The sequence below is a fragment of the Neovison vison genome, chromosome 8, assembly GCF_020171115.1.
Source record: "Neovison vison isolate M4711 chromosome 8, ASM_NN_V1, whole genome shotgun sequence".
NCBI lineage: Eukaryota > Metazoa > Chordata > Mammalia > Carnivora > Mustelidae > Neogale > Neogale vison.
Genome location: NC_058098.1, coordinates 85,544,920 through 85,559,562, shown reverse-complemented (window position 1 = coordinate 85,559,562; position 14,643 = coordinate 85,544,920). Strand labels below are relative to the sequence as shown.

The 14,643-nt window shown below is 37.3% G+C and overlaps 1 protein-coding gene across 4 annotated transcripts in view; it reads left to right on the top strand.

Annotated features, from left to right (window-relative positions):
• Positions 1-109: 109 nt before the first annotated feature.
• LOC122916524 (WD repeat containing planar cell polarity effector) overlaps positions 110-14,643 on the top strand; it is a 455,082-nt gene continuing 440,548 nt past the window's right edge. For all 4 annotated transcript variants that reach the window (XM_044264070.1, XM_044264072.1, XM_044264073.1 and 1 more), the window contains exon 1: positions 110-637. The gene's annotated coding sequence lies outside the window, so the exon portion shown is untranslated. The remainder of the gene's footprint in view (positions 638-14,643) is intronic.

The window sequence follows — 14,643 nt, the reverse complement described above, 5'->3', positions numbered from 1 at the left end:
CTTCCCGAGGTCAGAGGGTCGATCACGCCCTTCTCCCTGCGCTCTTCGTCGATTGCAAAGTAGTCCCCGAGGGCGGGCCGCTGTGATTGGAAGGCAGCAACGAGTTGAAGATTTGTGCTTAGCGGAGGAGGACCCGCTTGTTGGCGCCCAGTAATTGGTGGGAGGGGAGGCACGTGGAAGTCGAGGGAGGAGATACAGACCCTTTAGCTACATCACCCACTCGTGCGCGAGAGAGACCTATCTTACCCCAAGGGTAAAAGTGGGAGGTAAAGAGACCTTCCGCTGCGTAAAATCGGCTCGACCCGGAAACAGAGTCTTTTAAAAACTATTCACACTCTGTAGGGGCGGGCGGAATTGACGTGTTGCGAAGGCTGGAAGGCTTCGCAAGTTGCTAAGCGACGAGGCGGGAGAGCGCGCGCACGCACGGGCCGCTGGCGAGTACCTGAGGGATTTGTGGCTCTCGCAGCTCAGAGACCGAAGACTCCCAGCGAGTGCGCCGCGGCCTGCCGGGTCCTCCTTCCCTAGTTGCCACGGGACCCTCCTCTCTAGGTAGTGTCCGGTGACGAGCTAAGCAGCTTGCGGGGACGCCCCTCTGAGGCGGCCAGCTGCCGCGCGTCTTCCCGACTCCCAGAGGCAGGTGAGCCCGGGCCCAAGGGCAAGGGGTTTTCTGTTAACATTAGGGTCCGAAATGCGGTTGTGCGCCGTTCCGCGTTGTTTTTAATCTACCCAGGTGCTGACCAGCTGACCCGCAGGCTCGCGGGTCCCTACTCAGCGCTGTTAGGGTAATAGCCTTCTGGAGGGTGTAGTGCCTTGAAGTTCTCGCCCCCTCCTTTCTGTAAGATGCTGCTCTTTCCAAATTAAATAAAAAATAGTGAGCGTTTGCCTTGTGGGAAATGAAATGAGCCCTTCCCTTCCTGGAGCTCACAGTTCACGGATCTAACTTTTTCTTAAGTCCTCGGTGAGTGTTGACAGTTTTGTCCGTTCGTTTTTGGAGACTGGCTGCTGAATAAACCATCTTGATCTTGAAATGATGCCAAACCTGCATTTCTAAGTAAAGTGTGGCAGCTGTATGGGAGACACTGGTTGTTTCAGGCAGAATCTCAACTGGTAGAACAACAAGAGGTTTTCATTTAAAATTAATGCTGCCCAAGAGAGTTGTAGTGCTCCTTGAAAGCTAGTTTGAAGCGGATATTGAAAGTAAGATGTGGTGTTCTGGAATAGCATAACTAAGCAAATCAGTGCAGTATCTTTATTAGATAACGTTATTGTAACTTCTAGTTTTTCTCTATCAACTGGTAATTGAAGGCCAACTGGTACCTTTCAGTTTTACTCTCTTCATTTTGGAGGGTTTGCTATTGTGGGAAAGAATATAACATATTTCCAAATTATTTTTTACCAGTAGTATTTATTATAACTGAGTGATTCGGTCTTCCTTTAATGCCTTTATTCACTTATTCATATACTTTACTGGTTTTCCTCTTATGTCATTGGTTGCCCCTCTTTTTTACCTCTGACTTCTTTAACACTGGAGTGCCTTTGTTCTTCTGCCTACACTTAATCCCTATGTGATATAAATTACGAGTTGATTGGTTACAGATGTCAAATGTCTGGTTACATCTATATCAGAAAACTCCCAAATTTGTGTCTTGTCCTGAATTCCAGATTCTGTGTCAAACTACCTCCTCATTATTTCCACTTGATTTTCTAAATGCATCATTTTCACTATTTTACAGTGTTTTCTAATGAACAATCATAGATAGAGGTACAACACCACACCCTGTGATATAGATAAAAATGACCTGGAATTTTTCCATTTCTAAGATGTTTGTTGTAGATGGGATTATGAGATTTCAAATGGTAGAGTGGTAAAGAGCTGTGATTGGTTAGATGAAAACTGGCTTAATAAATTGGCCAGGAAAATGTAGGGAAAGAATTTTAGGATATGGCACCCTAGTAGGCTGTGGGAATCTAGAGATTAATAAACACAGTTGCTGCCTTTTTAGAGCCCCCATAGTAGCAGGGAATACAGCTATGTAAACCCATAATGACAATATGGTATGACCTGGTTAGTAGTAATAGTAACTCTGGGGAGCCAGGGCTTTGCAAAGGAGTTGTTGCCTGAATGAAGACAAATGGATGTTTTTGCCAAGCAGCTAAGGTAGGAGGTAGAACCACAATTGCAGTGTTGTAGTAGGGTTTTGGGTTGGCAGTAAGACAATTTGCAACCGTACATGCTTTAAGTTCCTGTTTGTTTGTTTTTTTTGTTTTGTTTTATTTTGTTTTTAACTAAGACTCTAGAACTGTATTACCCAAGACTGTAGCTATGAATCCTGTGGCTCCTAAATTTAAGTTAATTAAAATTAAATAAAAATAAATAAAAATCCAGTTCCTCAGCTATACCTATATTTCAAGTATTCTAATCATATGGGACAGAATATCAGACATTTCCATTATCACAGAAAGTTCTTTTGCACAGCTGCTAGAACTTAGTGGAATCAAGGCATCACCAAGAGCAGGCACTGCTGCAACATATCTTTGTAAGGACATCCCTTTTGCCTGTAGTATACAATGGCATGCATAGCTGTTTGTGATACTGACTACACACACAGGAAGAGCTCTGTCAGAGGCAAGAAAGAAACCTAATTCTAGTCTTGACCTTTGCTTTTGTGTTTTGGAGGAACTTAATTTAACAGTCATGGTGTGTCTGTTTGAACGAATATTTCCAAACATTGCATTGTCCTGGATCTTGAGCCACACTTTGCATCAGGGAACCCAGAAAGGGTTGAGAAAGCAGAGGTCATTGCCTGGATGATACCACACAACATCTTTCTGCTGCTGTCTACTGTTTTGGGATACCTGTGTTCCTGCCACATTCTAAGTAGATGGAAGAGCATGTAACACATACAGAAGCTTGAAGTAAAATGGCAGGTTCCGACCTTACCAATAATGGGGATTAGGAGGGAAAGGAGCCCAATTGGGGTAGCTGTATACTTTAACGTGTACAACAAGTCTATGTTCTTATGTACTTCTAATGAATTGTCATATGTTTTGTTTGGTTGTATTTTCTTTATCTCTTTCAGGAGTTCTTCCTGTTAAATATCTAACTGGTTTTATAATTTTTAATATTTTCAGTTTGGATGAAACAGACATGTTTTTTGTAAATCAAATTTCACTGTAGTTGTCATTTCTAAGGAAGGGAAAAGTGGAGAATGTAACTGGACACTGGACTAAGGGTCTTTAAATATATGGGTGGGTGGAGAAAATATTGAGTATTCATTTTATTATTTGTCCAACTGTACTTAACATCCAGTTTAACAAAGAATATTACCAGTCCCTTCCCAGAGATCTTAGGTTGGCACACATGCACATATTCTCACTCTCGTGTATATAGACACATTTTGTAATCACAAAAAACGTCACATGAGTTGTTACTAATGCTTTTTCTTACGCTCTACTAACTAGATATTACGGAAACTTGTTTTATGCTACTATTGCTGGCTTTAAATGTAAAAGAATGCTGGTGTATAAGAACAAACACATCTATGTTTTGTCATAAATATGTCCAAAGACATATCATTATGCCCACGTTTGAAGAAATTAAGATACAAAAAGACGCAATGGATGGATTTATGGCTCATGAGAGGTGAGGAAGAGTGGGAAGAGCTAGATCTTGGACAGTATGTAGAAGTAAGGGCAGAGCAGAGAGAGGAGAGTAGGCCAAAAAAAAAAAGCAATTGAGTGTGAAGTAATACAGAAGTGAAAGAGTGGGAGAATATCTTACAATGCACATTCATTTGCGTTTTCTGTCTTATACGTTAGCAAACCTACTTGCTGTTGCTAAAACATGTCCTTTGGTTTTCTGCCTCCATATTTTATATGTGCTTTTTCCTTGATGGAGTCTTATCCTCTGTTTCTGCCTGTTAAAATTCATTCCACCAGGCTCCTCAGGCTTTGGCCATTTTGAAGTCTTTCTCCCGCCACCCCCATCTCTTTTTAAAAAGTATTACAGGAAATTTAAAACATAAACAAATGAAGAGAGAGTGGTATAATTTTCTCAATCCATCATCCAGCTTTAACAATTATTAACAGTTGGTCTGTCTTCTTAAATATGCCTTTTTGCTTTTCCCCTCCTCCCAACATTTTCAAACATACAGAAAAGCTGTGCAGTGACTAACCCTTTATAGTAGTCTGAGTTTAGTCAGGAGACGGATCTCTACTGGTTATTTGAAATGTTAACTAGAACAAGGAGAGTTGGTTATACTAAAAGCCATAAACGAGCTCTGAGTCTAAGGGTCCCAAAGTAGAAGATGTTAAAGAGCAGCTAATACTTCTAGGAGGAAGAAGAAGAGGGCCCTTTACCCAGAGCTTGTATGCAGACCTGTTCAAAAGAGGCATGTGTACTATTGCTACATGGTTTAGAAAAGTGCCTAGTGTTGGTGGGAAGGCTGGAGCTGCAGCCACAACAGGAACTTGTCTTTTCTGCAAGGCTCTTGGGCTCTCATGCTGAATGGTATAAACATTTGTAAAATCTGCTGTTGAGACACTTAAGATTTGTACATTTCATATTTATAAATTTCCTCTAAAAAAACCCCCCAAATTATTAAGTTCCAGCTAGTGATAGGAATGCTGAAGTGTTTAGGTGTGATTTATACTTACACCACTTACACCGGCAGCTGTCTTTGAAATGTACCTGGCTGGCTCAGTTGGTGGAACATGTGACTATCTTTTCGTTGTTTGAGCCCCATGTTGGGTGCAGACATTATTTAAAATTAAAATCTTAAAAAAAAGATAGATTAATGGATGTATTGAGGGATGAATAGTTTTGTCCACAAAAAAATTAAAATATAAAAGCAAATATAGTTACAGGAAATGCTGTGTTATAGAATTTAGGTGGTATTCAATGTGCGATCCTCTCAACTTTAGATAATTTCTTTGGGTTCAGAGACTGCAGGTACAAGAGAAATATCTCTGAAATTGCTGTTGTGGAAGCTGGAAGACTAAGAATCTTGGCTTAATGAACCTAATCAGTTTCAGACTTTTCTAGCTAAGCAGAAATTTTGTAAGTGCAAATTATATTGGAAAATGATTGGAAGAACTTGTGAAATACTGAGCGTATCTGAAATTTCACAAATGTAATTTGATACTTTAATAAAAATTTATATATTTTTGGTAAATAGATTATTCATTTGAGTAGCAAGTCATTTAGCCAAATTATCAGACAACCTAGAGGCAGAATTAAGAACAGTTTCATTATAAAATTTGTATGTTGGAAAATTATTTTTTATTTCAGTATGATGTTTTTATTATTTAGTATGCTTGGTTTGCCTGGGGAATATACTTGGCTCCGTCTAAGTGAAACTACTGAGAATTGTAGTTGGAGGCCCAGAAAATGGGGATATGTTACTCCTAACTGTTTCATAACCTTGCTGCAGGCCTAAGAATTTATGTTACAAAATGCTGATTTTAAGGTAGAAAGTTGCAAATGCCCCAAAAGATGGGAATGACTGAGTAAGGATGGCCCTCAATAACATTGTTTCTAAATCTATGTCTCCTGTTCCCTTTTTACATTTCAGTGTCTTAGTTCCCAAGTCTGGTTTTGTAATACCCTCCTCTTATATTTGGCTAAATTTAATATTAAAGAATCGTGGCACATAGGAGTTTAGTTATTTATAGATCAATTTAATATATGGCTCCTGCAAATGAATCAAGTTTTCATGAATTACAGCTGGGATTTGTCTTGGGCTGTGTTCTTGGTCTACTTCATACGAAAAGGACACAAAATTAAGGGAGTTACTACTTTCCTAGGCCCTCATTAATTTAATCATATTGTTTTACATTTTACAAAAACATAGTGAATATGTGTAATATTACATAATCTGAGGTAGAGTGAATATGATTCTCATTTTACAGTTTAAGAGACTCAATTTCAAAGGTTGTGATTTGTTCAAGTTCTTCTAGCCATGTCTAGAAAACTAAGACCTTCTTACACTAAGAAAACAAATTACATATCCTCTTGTCCGTTTTAAAATGAACACTTAAAATGTATCATGTTTATACAGTTTTAAAGATTGTAATTTCCAATGTATTATGAATATTGAATTTTTTTAAAAAACTGTTAGATCATTCTTCCAAAAATATGCAGTGGAATCTAAATATCTTTCTACCCTCATCCACTTAAAAAATAGGTAAATATCTCTTTTTTGATAGTCAGAAGTTGAGGTTTCTATACATTGCTAATCTCAAACTTCCAATTCACTTTACTGACATAATTTTATCTTACTTTAGTGTATTTTAATGCTAAAAAGTTTTTATGATCATACTATAAGTTTTTTTCACAAAAATATGAATATAAACTGTCTTTTGTGCCTGCAAGTATAATAATTATGATAAATATTATCATTACAGTTCTTAAAAGCATAAAATTTATCAGTTTTTAAAAGCATAAAATTTATCAAAGTGAATGTTGCTTTGATAAAAATTTTTGATTTATCAAAATTAATTTATCAATTATTACTTTGATAAATTTACTAAAAATTAAAAGTAATAATTAAATGGAATGTATCTCAATGGATGGGACTTTTCCTCCCTGGTTAGTTTATATACATGTGGATGAATATTACTTGTGGTTAAAATGAGACTGGATTCTGTTTCAAATTTATTCCTTTTTTCCAGAGTTATGGATCTAAGTGCTTAGAAACCTATTCACATAAATAAGATGGGAATTATTTGAACTCCTTCCATGTTATTTACCAAACAAAATCACATGGTGGCCTATTATCAGAAATTGTTTTCAATGGTGTAACTCATTTAGGCCCTTTCTTTAATTTGGCTGCAAACAAAAGATTGAAAACCACCTGACTTCCAAAAGGATTAATTACCCATTAGTCATTCACATCTTTACTAAAATTTGCCTAAAACTATACAGTCCTCTTTCATTTAGAGTTACCTTGATTAATTCAATATGCTCTGAAAATGTTAGGAAAAATTGAAATAGGATTTCATTGTGACCTTCCCCAAACAATATTTTTAATTAAATGCTTTCATCTTACCATATTCTTTAAGGTTTAAGTATGTCAGGACCTTGAGGTGGTTTATTTGCCTGTTGAATTTTTAATTTTGGATAAAATAATGCCATGTAACCTAATTAGTGAAGCCCAGTCAGATAAGATTGACTTACTTTAAACAAACAAACAAAAAAAAAGACTTCATTTTAAATTAAATTAATGTGTTAATACCCATTTTGAGGAAACTATAAAAACCACTGAGAAATAAATTATGGAATGCATTTGAGAGAGATTATTAAACCCAGAAAGTCAAGGTTAAAGTGATGCAGAGATAAAATATTGTTTATTTATTTTATATAAAGAATATTGTTTTATTCTTTAAATATTTATTTGACAGAGACATAGTGAGAGAGGGAACACAAGCAGGGGGAGTGGGAGGGGAACCAGGCTTCCCGCCAAGCGGGGAGCCTGATGTGGGGCTCAGTCCCAGGACCCTGGGATCATGACCTGAGCAGGAGGCAGATGTTTAACGACTGAGCCACCCAGGTACCCCAGAGTATTGTTTGAAACGACTCATTAAAATCACAGTAATGCTATTTCTCATTGCTTAATTTATAAAAATGATATAAAATGGACCTAAAATTATAAATGATTTATGAAATGAGGAATATGATAAAAGAATATTCCTTCAGTAAATGGGTATCAGAGTTTTTGAGTACTTGAGTACTTAAGAATCATGTATATACAAGTTAGACGTAAATACAGAAATTTTGTTAGACATCTTACATCTCAACCATTCACTTCATAGACTTTTCTGATGTATTAATGAAGAAAGAAAGTGAATTACAAAAAATGTTGGTCTAGCAACTAACATATAATTTTACATTTTGGTAATAGAAACTAGAAAATAATGTTTTCTAAGATCAAAATTGACTGTAATTCTAATAAATATTTCATCATGTAATTTGCTTAAAAAATGTGATTTGCATTAAGTTCCTACTAAAGATTGGACATAGAGTGCCAGGATGGCTCTCATGGCATGGGACATTGCATGCTCCCTCTGGCTCTCCAACTTTCCTCCTTTCCGGGGTGGGTGGGTGGGTGGGGAGGGAACAGATTAATCTCCTTTTCTCTTACAGAGTAGGTGTGCATTATTCTCCAAACCTAGCTTCTAAGTTTATAAAAAATTTCTCCCATGATCTTACTACATGAATACTAGTAACTTCTAAGAGAAAAGGTTTTACCTGTTGTTGTTCTTAGAATCTCATGATTTCTGTCCTTGATTTATAGTGAATTTTTGAAGGGAGAGTTTTCAAAACGAGAAATCTCACTGTAGTCCTACATCAGAATAGGACATATCCATACTCCCAAGTAGGCCATAGACCTGTATCCTAACACTCCTCCCACTGCTGTAGTCCAAATACACACAAAGTCAGCTCTATGGTAGTTCCTGGGCCTTGTTCTCTTTATAGTTCCTTCTTCTCTAAGTCAGATTAAAGAACATATTTGCACTGATTGTTTATAGATTACCTTTCACAGGTAATGTAATATGCTGCAAGAGAGGATTTTTGTTCTGGTGGACATTTTAGCACATTTCTATTTTTTTCTCTCTCTCTCTTTTTTTTTTTTTTTTTTTTTTTAGCACATTTCCAGTTACACTAATAATAAGGTTGTCTTCCTTATTTTCTTAAAGAGCCATCTCTGGTAGTAATATCAAGGAGCACAATATGTCATTGCAATTTCGTTGTGAGTTTGAATCTTCAGGTGGTTTCTGAATTCCTCACAAGCTTTCACTTTCGTTAAGGCAACAAACACTGGTGCATTAATCTGTTATGTTAGATTTGGAGATGTTTTTAACATTTTTTACCCCAGCTCAGCATTATTTAGGTAATGTTTAATTCAAACGACAGAAAATATTTGAAATACAGTTCTAACAGCATCCAGCAGAGCTATTGAAGGAGAATTAAGTTTCATATCCCTAAAATTGAACATTGGCTCTTGATATTCTAGGTATTTGGGAGCTTACTTGATTTTATACTTACACAGTATGAAATTATTTAACCTCATTAATTTTATTTATAGCATATATAAAATTGGTATGATTCTGGTTAAAACTCATTCATTTTAATGTTTTCTTTAATGAATTATGAGGTAAAGTTCTTTATGTAACAATTTTGTTATAATCTGATTCTGTTTCATTGAAACCAGTGAAGTAATATTTAAAGAGTAATCTTTTTTTAAAAAATTGACATATAATGTATTATTTGCCCCAGGGGTACAGGTCTGTGAATCATCAGACTTACACATTTCATAGCATTCACCATAGCACATACCCTTCCCAATGTCTGTGATCCAGCCACCCTATCCCTACTCCCCAACCCCCAGCAACCCTCAGTTTGTTTCATGAGATTGAGAGGCTCTTATCGTTTGTCTCTCTCCTCAGTCTCATCTTATTTCATTTTTTTCCTTCTCTACCCCCTGCAGCCTGCTGCCCTGCTTCTCAAATTCCTCATATCAGAGAGATCATATGGTAATTGTCTTCCTCTGCTTGAATTATTTCACATAGCATAATACCCTCTAGTTCCATCCACATCATCACAAATGACAAGATTCCATTTCTTTTGATGGCTGCATAGTATTCCATTGTGTATATATACCAAATCTTCTTTATCCATTCATCTGTTGATGGACCTCTAGGTTCTTTCCATAGTTGGTTATTATTGACATTGCTGCTATAAACATTCAGGAGCACGTACCCCTTCAGATCACTATGTTTGTATCTTTAGGGTAAATACCCAGTAGTGCGATTGCTGGGTCATAGAGTAGCTCTGTTTTCAACTTTTTGAGGAACCTCCATACTGTTTTCCAGAGTGGCTGCACTAGCTTGCCTTCCCACCAACAGTGTAGGAGGGTTCCGTTTTCTCTGCATCCTCACCAACATCTGCCATTTCCTGACTTGTTAATTTTAGCTATTCTGACTGGTGTGAGGTGGTATCTCATTGTGGTTTTGATTTGTATTTCCCTGATGCCGAGTGAAGTTGAGCATTTTTTCATGTGTGTGTTGGCCATGTGGATGTCTTCTTTGCAGAAATGTCTTCTCATGTCTTCTGCCCATTTCTTGATTGGATTCTTTGTTCTTTAGGTGTTGAGTTTGATAAGTTCTTTATAGATTTTTGGGTACTAGCCTTTAATTTGATACGTCATTTGCAAATATCTTCTCTGTCAGTTATCTTTTGGTTTTGTTGACTGTTTCCTTTGCTGTGCAAAAGCTTTTGATCTTGATGAAATCCCAAGAGTTCATTTTTGCCCTTGTTTCCCTTGCCTTTGTGATGTTTCTAGGAAGAAGTTCTGTGGTTGAGGTTGAAGAGGTTGCTGCGTGTTCTCCTCAAGGATTTTGAGGGATTCCTATCTCACATTGAGGTCCTTCATCCATTTTGAGTCTGTTTTCGTGTGTGGTGTAAGTAAATGATCCAGTTTCATTCTTCTGCATGTGGCCGTCCAGTTTTCCCAACACCATTTGTTGAAGAGGCTGTCTTTTTTCCATTGGACATTCTTTTCTGCTTTGTCAGAGATTACTTGACCATAGAGTTGAGGGTATATTTCTGGGTTCTCTATTCTGTTACACTGATCTATGTGTCTGTTTTTGTGTCAGTACCATACTGTCTTGATGACAACAGCTTTGTAATAGAACTTAAAGTCTGGACTTGTGATACCACCAACTTTGGCTTTCTTTTTCAATATTCCTCTGGCTATTTGGGATCTTTTCTGGTTCCATATAAATTTTAGGATTGTTGTTCCATTTTTTTGAAGAAATTGGATGGGATTTTGATAGGGATTGCGTTAAATGTGTAGATTGCTTTAGGTACCATAGGCATTTTCACAGTATTTGTTCTTCTAATCTATGAGCATGAAAAGTTTTTCCATTGTGTCTTCCTCAGTTTCTTTCATGAGTACCTTATAGTTTTCTGAGTAGAGATTCTTTGCCTCTTTCATTAGGCTTATTCATAGTTATGGTTTGGGGTGCAATTGTAAATGAGATCAGCTTCTTAATTTCTCTTTCTTCTGTTTTGCTGTTGGTGTATAGAAATGCAACTGATTTCTGTGCATTGATTTTTATATCCCGACACTTTGCTGAATTCCTGTATGAGTTCTAGCAGTTTTGGAGTGGAGTCTTTTGGGTTTTCCACGTAAAGTATTATTTCATCTGCAAAGAGGGAGAGTTTGACTTCTTCTTTGCCAATTCGGATGCCTATAATTTATTTTTGTTGTCCGATTGCTGAGCCTAGGAATTCTAGTACTGTGTTGAATGGCAAAGGTGATAGTGGACAGCCCTACTGTGTTCCTGACCTTAGTGGAAAAGCTCTCAGTTTTTCTCCATTGAGAATGATATTTGCTGTGTGTTTTTCATAGATGGATTTGATGATATTGAGGTATATACCCTCTATGCTTACACTGTGAAGAGTTTTGATCAAGAAAGGAAGCTGTACTTTGTCAAATGATTTTTTGGTATCTATTGAGAGTATCATATGGTTCTTGTTCTTCCTTTAATGTATTGTATCAGATTGATTGATTTGTGGGTGTTGAACCAGTATTGTAGCCCAGGAATAAATCTCACTTGGTCATGGTGCATAATCCTTTTAATGTACTGTTGGATCCTATTGACTAGTATTTTGGTGAGAAATTTTGCATCTGTGTTCATCTGTGTTCATCAATTACAGTGTCTGTAATTCTCCTTTTTGTCTGGTTTTGGGATCAGGGTAATGTTGGCTTCATAAAATGAGCTTGGAAGTTCTCCTTCCATTTCTATTTTTGGAATTAGGAGAATAGGTATTAATTCTTCTTTATTTATTTATTTTTTAAAGATTTTATTTATTTATTTGACAGAGAGAGATCACAAGTAGGCAGAGAGGCAGGCAGAGAGGCAGGTAGAGAGAGAGAGGAGGAAGCAGGCTCCCTGCTGAACAGAGAGCCTGATGCGGGACTCGATCCCAGGACCCTGAGATCATGACCTGAGCTGAAGGCAGCAGCTTAACCCACTGAGCCACTCAGGTGCCCTAATTCTTCTTTAAATGTTTGGTAGAATTCCCCTGGGAAGCCATCTGGCCCTGATTGCTGGAAGATTTTTGTTGACTGCTTTAATCTGCTTCCTGGTTATGGGTCTGTTCAGGTTTTCTATTTCTTCCTGGTTCAGTTGTGGTAGTTTATATGTCTCTAGGAATGCATCCATTTCTTCCTGATTATCAAATTGGCTAGTGTATAGTTGCTCATAATATGTTCTTATAATTGTTTGTATTTCTTTGATGTTGGTTGTGATCTCTCCTCTTTCAACTGAGCTGAGAATGTACTCTTGAGCTCCATCTCTGTAGCTGACTTCCCTGTTCCTATACCTGGGAGCTCTGACACACTCAGGTACCCCTGGTCTTTCTGTGACGCTGCAGGTCCTGAGACCACACTGTCCCTTCAAGGGCTCCACCCCTCCTTCTCTGGAGTGAGGTCCCTCAGTGGAGCAGACTTCTAAAAGTTCCAATTTTGTGCTCTGCGGCTCTCTTACTTGCCCCGACCTGGCCCCTCACCCTGCGGCCTATCTTCCGGTGGCTTCGGATTCACTTTTCTGCATGTCCTACCTCTGGAAAGTGGTGGATTTTCTGTTCCTAGAATTGCTGCTCTTCTTTTTCTTCTATCTTCTGTTGAGTTTGTAGGTATTCAGAATGTTTTGATAACTATCTAGCTGAACTCCTGGGTCTCCTACTCCTCTGCCATCTTGCTTTAGGGAGTAATCTTATAACTTTGCTTTTGGTTTAAGTATGTGCATGTTTAGAAATATGTGTTTTACATGCCATCTGTGTAATTAATAAAGAGCCATGGTATATAATAGTGTAATTAAAAACAGGATCTTTTATTTTTATTTTTATTTTTTTGTTTTTTAAAGATATTATTTCTTTGGGAGACAGAGTGAGAGAGCACAAGGTTGGGGGGGGGTAGTGGCAGAGGGAAAGGGAGAATTAGGCTCCCAGCTGAGCAGATCCCAGAACCCTGGGATCGTGACAAAACCTAAAGCAGACACTTAACCAACTGAGCCACCCAGGCACCCCCAAAACAGGATCTTTTAAAAACCAGTATTAAGAATTATTAAATAGATCAGAGACCAGATTATTATAAAGTTTTCTTTTCTTTTCTTTCTTTCTTTTTTTTATCTGTAATTCTTTTTTTTTTCCAATTTATTTATTTTCAGAAAAACAGTATTCATTATTTTTTCACCACACCCAGTGCTCCATGCAAGTCTTTTTTTTTTCTTTTTACTAGGAATGCATCCATTTCTTCCTGATTATCAAATTGGCTGGTGTATAGTTGCTCATAATATGTTCTTATAATTGTTTGTATTTCTTTGATGTTGGTTGTGATCTCTCCTCTTTCATGATTTTATTGATTTGGATCCTCTCTCTTTTCTTTTTGATAAGTCTGGCCAAGGGGCATTATCAATCTTATTTATTCTTTCAAAGAACCAGCTCCTAGTTTTGTTGATTTGTTCTATTCTTTTGGTTTCTATTTCATTGATTTCTGCTCTGATCTTTATTATTTCTTTTCTCCTGCTGGGTTTAGGCTTTATTTATTCTTCTTTCTCCAGCTGCTTTAGGTGTAGGGTTAGTTTGTGTATTTGAGACCCTTCATGTTTCTTGAGAAAGGCTTGTATTGCTATATACTTTCCTCTCAGGACTGTCTTTGCTGTGTCCCAAATATTATGTTTTCATTTTCATTTGTTTCAGTGATTTTTAAAAATTCTTCTTTAATTTCCTGGTTGACCCATTCATTCTTTCTTCTTCTTTTTTTTTTTTTTAAGATTTTATTTATTTATTTGACAGAGAGAGATCTCAAATAGACAGAGAGGCAAGCAAAGAGAGAGGGGGAAACAGGCTCCCTGCCTAGCAGAGAGCCTGATGTGGGGCTCAATCCCAAGATCCCGAGACCATGACCCAAGTCGAAGGCAGAGTCTTAACCCACTGAGCCACCCAGGAACCCCGACCCATTCATTCTTTAGTAGGATGCCCTTTAGCCTCCATGTATATGAGTTCTTTCCAGCTTTCCTCTAGTGACTAGGTTCTAGTTTCACAACATTGTGGTCTGAAAATATGCAGGGAATGATTCCAATCTTTTGGTACCAGTTGAGTCCTGATGTGTGACTCAGGATGTGATCTATTCTAGAGAATGTTCCATGTGCACTAGAGAAGTATGTGTATTCTGTTGTTTTTGGATAGAATGTTCTGCATATATCTGTGATGTCCATCTGGTCCAGTGTTTTCATTTAAAGCCTTTATTTCCTTGTTAATATTTTGCTTAGATGATTTGTCTATTTCAGTGAAGGGGGTGTTAAAGTCCCCTCCTATTATTGTATTATTGTCAATGTGTTTCTTTGATTTTGTTATTAATTGGTTTATATAGTTGGTTGCTCCATGTTAGGGACATAGATATTTAATATTAGATCTTCTTGTTGTACAGGCCCTTTGAGTATGATATAGTGTCCTTCCTTATCTCTTATTATAGTCTTTAGCTTAAAATCTAATTGATCTGATATAAGGATTGCCACACCAGCTTTCTTTTGATGTCCTTTATCATGGTCAATTGTTTTCTATCCCTCACATTA